Here is a 6,406-nt window from a genome sequence, read left to right on the forward strand (position 1 = left end):
AAGTACTTATAGAAATAAAACTTTCCCCAGGAGTGTTAAACTTTTCTGCATATTAAGTAGAATTTGTAAGTTTAATTTTCATTAGAAAATAACAGGCGAAGATGGTGGGTCTTTATGTTTTTCTGTTCTATATGTAATTTATTTATTTTTTTATTGAATTGTAGTTGATACACAATGTTACTTTCAGGTGTACAGCATCGAGGTTCGACAAGTCTGTGTACATTATGTTATGCTCACCACAGGTGTAGGTGGTGGATCTTTAAATGTGCCGAAAATGCAATGATTTCCAATGCTTCAACAAATATTCAAATAGCCTGCCTCACATAAGGTGGATGAGAAAATACCAAGCTTAGCCTTTTGGTCCTCTCTGATGGCACTCTTGATTACGTGCCAGGCAAAATATAATCTCTGAATGAAGTTCCTGAATTTAGCAAAGATATTCTCATTCCTTCTCAGAAGAAACGGGTCAAGAAACTAGAGTAAAAGAAGAAGGAGAAGGGAAAGAAGGAGGAGGAAAAGGAGAAGAAGAAGAACAAAACCAAAACAAGAAGAAAAATATTTTCTTAAGGATGGAAACATAAATTTTGTATTTATTTAGAATATCTTTTTTTTTTCCCAAGATCAGAGCTGAGAAGTTGAACCTTCTTCTTTTAAAATAGGAATTATTTCAATAGGGGCAATAAGTTTAATTTTCCATCAGAAAAAAAAGATAGGCAGTTTTATGTACATTCTCATGTCATTTGTGAATGAAGACACTTCTCTATCATCCTTTACAATCTGTGTGCCTTTTGTTTGTTTGTTTGTTTTTCTGTATATGGCACTGAATAAGATTTCCAGTTCAGTATCAAACAGCAATGGTGAAAGGAGACATTTTTGCTTTTGCTTTGTTCCTAATATTAGGGGGAACCATTCTTTTTTCACTCCTAAATACGTTAGAGATAACATTTTTATTTAATTTTAAACATTGGGGCGCCTAGGTGGCTCAGTTGGTTAAGGGTTCATCTCCTGACCTTTCATGAGTTGGAGCCCCGCATCGGGTTCTGCACTGACAGTGCTGAGCCTATTTGGGATTCTCTCTCTCTCTCCCTCTGTCTCTCTCTCTCTCTGCCCCTCCCCTGTTCATTCTCTCTCTCTCTCTCTCTCTCTCTCTCTCTCAAAATGAATAAATAAATAAAATTTAAAAAAATTAATTTTGAACATAATTGATAGATTCAAGCAATAATAGTAACAATGTAGTTTAGTAGGACTTAGTATGACAAAAAAATAACACAAAAGACTATAAGAGGAATGGAATTACATGCTTATAAGATTATTAATTATATATGAAGTGCCATTATATTGTTTGAAGGTAGATTGTGAGAAGTTAAAATGGATATTATAAAACTTATAGGAAAGAGGGTAAAAGGGATAAAGTACATACAAGAAAATTAAAAAAATTCATAGCAATATGGCAGATGTAAACCCAAAGATAACAATAATTATATTAATGAAAATGGTAAACATTGAAGGTAAAAGACAAAGATTATCAGAATTGATTTAAAAAAAAACAACCACCAAACTCCATGCTGATTTAAAGCAATCTATTTAAATATAAAGACTCAAATAGGTAAAAGTAAAAAAAAAAAATAGAAAAAGATATACCATGTTAGTGCTAAGCATAAGAAATTTGGAATGGCTTTATTAATGCCAAAGTAGATTTCAAAATAAGAAACATTACCAGAGAAAAATATATTCATTTAATTATGACAAAAGGATCAATTTACCAGAAACATACAATCTTAAATGTTTATATACACAATCATCAAACCTCAAAACAAATGAGGCAAAAATTGACAACTAAAATGAGAAAACGGGCATATCAATTATACTTTAAGTTCAACTATATTCTCTCAGTGATTGATAAGACAGAAAAGCAAATGAAGTTATGGAATATTTTAATAACACCACCAACAATCTATTGGACCTTATGAATACATAAAATAGGTGGTATAATAATAAATAATATAATTATAATAATAAATAATTATATGAAATTATTATATATCTAAATAATCTACCCAACAACAGTTAAATATAAATATTTTCATGTGTAAATAGGACATTCACCAAGATAAAACATATTCATGCTCATTCATAAGATAAATCTCAGCAATTTTAAAAAAAATGAAGTCATAAAGTTTGTTTTTTTTAACCATAGCAAATTTAAGTTAAAAATCAATAATGGAAAGCTTCCTAGAAAACCTCAACATTTGGAGATTAAACAATACATTTCTAAAAATTTGTTGATCAAAAAGAAATGAAAAAGAAAATTATTATATATATATAATATTTATTATATAATAATTATATATTTATATAATTATTATATATAATTATTACATATATATACTTATAAGTATATATATATACTTATATATATGTATATATATATATATTTTTTTTAATTTAAATCCAAATTAGTTAAGATAAGGTGTAATAATGATTTTGAGAGTAGAATTTAGTAATTTAGTGATTCATCACTTACATACAACACCCAGTGCTCATCTCAAGTGTCCTCCTTAATGCCCCTTGCCCATTTAGCCCATCCCTCCACCCACCTCCCCTCCAGCACCCATCAGTTTGTTCTCTGTATTTAAGAGTCTATTATGGTTTGTATCCCCCTTCTGTTTTTATCTTATTTTTGCTTCCCTTCCCTTATATTCATCTGTTTTGCATCTTAAATTCCACATATGAGTGCAGTCATATGATATTTGTCTTTCTCTGACTTATTTCACTTAGCATAATACACTCTCATTCTATCCACATTGTTGCAAATGGCAAGAGTCCATTCTTTTTGATTGCTGAGTAATATTACATCATATATATATATATATATATATATATATATATATCACATCTTCTTTTTTCATTCATCTGTCGATGGACATTTGGGCTCTGTCCACACTTTGACTATTGTTGATAGTGCTGCTATAAACATTGGGGTGTATGTGCCCCTTCGAAACAGCATACTTATATCCCTTGGATAAATACCTAATGGTGCAATTGCTGGGTCGTAGGGTAGTTCTATTTTTAATTTTTTGAGGAACCTCCATACTGTTTTTCAGAGTGGCTGCACCAGTTTGCATTCCCACCAGCAGTGCAAAAGAGTTTCTTTTTCTCTGCATCCTCACCAACGTCTGTTGTTGCCTGAGTTGTTAATGTTAGCCACTCTGACAAGTGTAAGGTGGTGTCTCTTTGTGCTTTTGATTTGTATTTCCCAGATGTTGAGCATTCTTTTCCGTGTCTGTCAGCCATCTGGATATCTTCTTTGGAGAAGTGTCTATTCATGTCTTTTGCCCATTTCTTCACTGATTATTTGTTTTTTGGGGTGCTGATTTTGATAATTCTTTACAGAATTGGATACTACCCCTTTATCTGATATGTCATTTGCAAATATCTTCTCCCATTCCACTGGTTGCCCTTTAGTTTTGCTAATTGTTTCTTTTGTTGTATAGAAGCTTTTTATCTTGATGAGGTCCCAAAGTTCATTTTTGCTTTTGTTTCCCTTGCCTCTGGAAAGAAGTCAAGAAGTTTGCTGTGTCTGAGATCAAAGAGGTTGTTGCCTCTTTTCTCCTCTAGGATTTTGATGGCTTCCTGTCTTATGTTTAGGTCTTTCATCCATTTTGAGTTTATTTTTGTGTATGGTATAAAAAAGTGGTCTAGGTTCATTCTTCCACATGTCGCTGTCGAGTTTTCCCAATACCATTTGCTGAAGAGACTGTCTTTTTTTCCGTTGGATACTCTTTCCTTCTTTGTCAAAGATTAGTGGACCATACATCTGTGGGTCCATTTCTGGGTTCTCTATTCTGTTCCATTGATCTGTATGTCTGTTTTTATGCCAGTACCACACTGTCTTGATGACTACAGCTTTGTAATACAGCTTAAAGTCCAGAATTGTGATGCCTCCAGCTTTGGTTTGTTTGTTGCTGTTGCTGTTGTTGTTTTTGTTTTCCCAGGATTGCTTTGGCTATTTGGGATCTATTCTGGTTCTGTACAAATTTTAGGATTGTTTGTTCTAGCTCTATGAAGAGCTAGAGAATGCCACTGGTATAGGAATAAACCAAACAGACAAAGAAGTGGAGCGCTGTTAAGGAACAGACCCATAAATTTTTGCAAATTGATGTCAAAGTAAAGGAGGCATCCAAAATTATGAAGATAGAATTGACTATTTCATAAATAGTGTTAGACAGCTGGAAAGAAAACAAACCCTGAATTATGTGAGTAATGTTTTCAAATTAAGTACCTCAAAAGCAAACTCACACTGGTTTCAGATAATTTATTGGCTTACCCAACAAATGTTTAGGGGAGTACTGAATTCATGTGTGGCTTCCTGCCACAATGCATACAATATTGTCAGGATCTGGCTGTCTTAATCTCTTAGTTTTGTTCTGCTGTTTTTCCGTGTATTGGTTTCACTGTTAAACAAGGTCTTTGCCCACACTACAGCAGCTCTAAATGTCATATTTCTCTCTTCACATCCAGTGAATAGTCTTATAATTTAAAATAAATTGAATTTAATCAATTATAATTCATGATATTAATAGACTAAAGAGAAAAAATTATGTAATTTTTACAATTGAGGCAAAAAACGTATTTGATAAAAGGCAAGCTGTCATTATCTAAAAGGCATTATTAGCAAATTAAGAATAGAGGAAGACTAACTTGTAAGATATATATACCAAAACCTACAACAAATTTTGTACCTAATGGAAAAACTTTTAATGTGTTCCTTGTAAGATGAGGAACAGGACAAAAAGGTCTACTAACACTGCTGCTATTTAACATGCTATTGGAGGTTCTGGCAAAGACTATAAAGAAAGAAAAATAAATAATATATGCAATAGAAGATGAGACATAAAACTGACATAATTTGCAGATAATGTGAACACCTATTTAAGAGAAATTTGGTTCTCTAGACCAACGATAGCCAAATAGAAATTAACTTTAAGAGGATAATGCAATAGCAACAATAACAATAAATTGCTTTCTTAAAAGAATACATAAGACCTCTGTGAACAAAACCTCAAAGCTGTAAATAACATAGAAGATGATTTAAATAAAGAGGTGTTTCATGCTTTTGCGTATGTCTCAATATTATAAGAAGTCACTACTGCCTAAATCAACCTAAATCAATATTCAAGGGAACCACAAACAAAATCTGTTGTATGTTTTGAAGAATGATTACTCTAAAATTTATTTCAGAAAAAGAAATGAGCCACAGATAGTTAACCTGTAAAAACAAAAGAGGGTCTCTGGCCTCCCTTAGCTCGTGGAGGAACATGGCTGATAGGCTCACACAGCGGCAGGACGTGGTGAGTGCCCTTGCAGATCAGTTTTGTAATGCCATTGGAGTGTTACAGCATTGTGGCCCTCCCGCCCCTTTTCCTGATGCTCAGACAGCAAAGAACAAAGATCTGCCAACTAATCCTACAGAAGAATACGTCTAGCTTTTTGCCGCACTGATCGCAAGAACAGCAAAAGACATGGATATTTTGATCCATTCATTACTCAGTGAAGAATCTACAGCTGCTTTACATACAGGCTGCTAGCTTGTACAAGCTGGAAGAAGAAAGCCACGAAGCTGCTACATATCTGGAGGATGTTATTTATGGAGGGGACGGGCTTCTGGAATAGATACAAAGCGCACTTGCTCCTGTTGCATAGTCACAACTGGAGACGAGGCATAGTACCCATCCCCAGTCTCTCCCAGACCCACAGTACCAGTACATACCTTGCGGTTGAGAAAATAACTATTTCAGTGTCATTAAGAATTCTGCATCAGATGTAGGTGTAAGCCTTACCAACAGTTACAGAAACATTAAGCACTATGACACATGTTACCTTTTTAGCTATTTTTAATAGTCTTCTGTTTTCACTCTTGATAAATAAGCCTCTAAAATTGTGATTGAACCAGCTTTAAAACCATCATTATGCCATCTTTTTTTATTGTCAGAATGAAATTATTGAGGCAGATATTGCATTAATGGTTATAATATAATTAAACAGATGTACTTTAAAATTCAAAAAACATAAAAGATTAAAAACACAAGAGGGAAACTTGTTCTACCAGATATATTAAGATATTCTACAAAAGAGTAATGACTGTTATATGCTATTGGTGCAATACCATGTAAATGAACCACTGACTATTCCAATGAGTCCAGACACACCTATCTATGTATGAGAACTCAATGTATGATAAAGGCAGCACTACAAAACAATCAAGAAAGCTGTCAAGACCAAATGTTGCAGAGCATTTGGTTCAATGGGAATTCTTATACTGGAGGGAGTGTAAATTGCTACAACCACTTTGGAATGAACATTACTATGATACAACTTTTGCATAGGTGCCCTGAGATTCTTATAT

At 33.3% G+C, this 6,406-nt stretch overlaps 1 pseudogene; it reads left to right on the forward strand.

Annotated features, from left to right (window-relative positions):
* Nucleotides 1–5,318: 5,318 nt before the first annotated feature.
* Nucleotides 5,319–5,554, forward strand: LOC102967735 (annotated as a pseudogene).
* Nucleotides 5,555–6,406: the final 852 nt, after the last annotated feature.

Source organism: Panthera tigris, chromosome C1, assembly GCF_018350195.1.
Source record: "Panthera tigris isolate Pti1 chromosome C1, P.tigris_Pti1_mat1.1, whole genome shotgun sequence".
Lineage (NCBI taxonomy): Eukaryota > Metazoa > Chordata > Mammalia > Carnivora > Felidae > Panthera > Panthera tigris.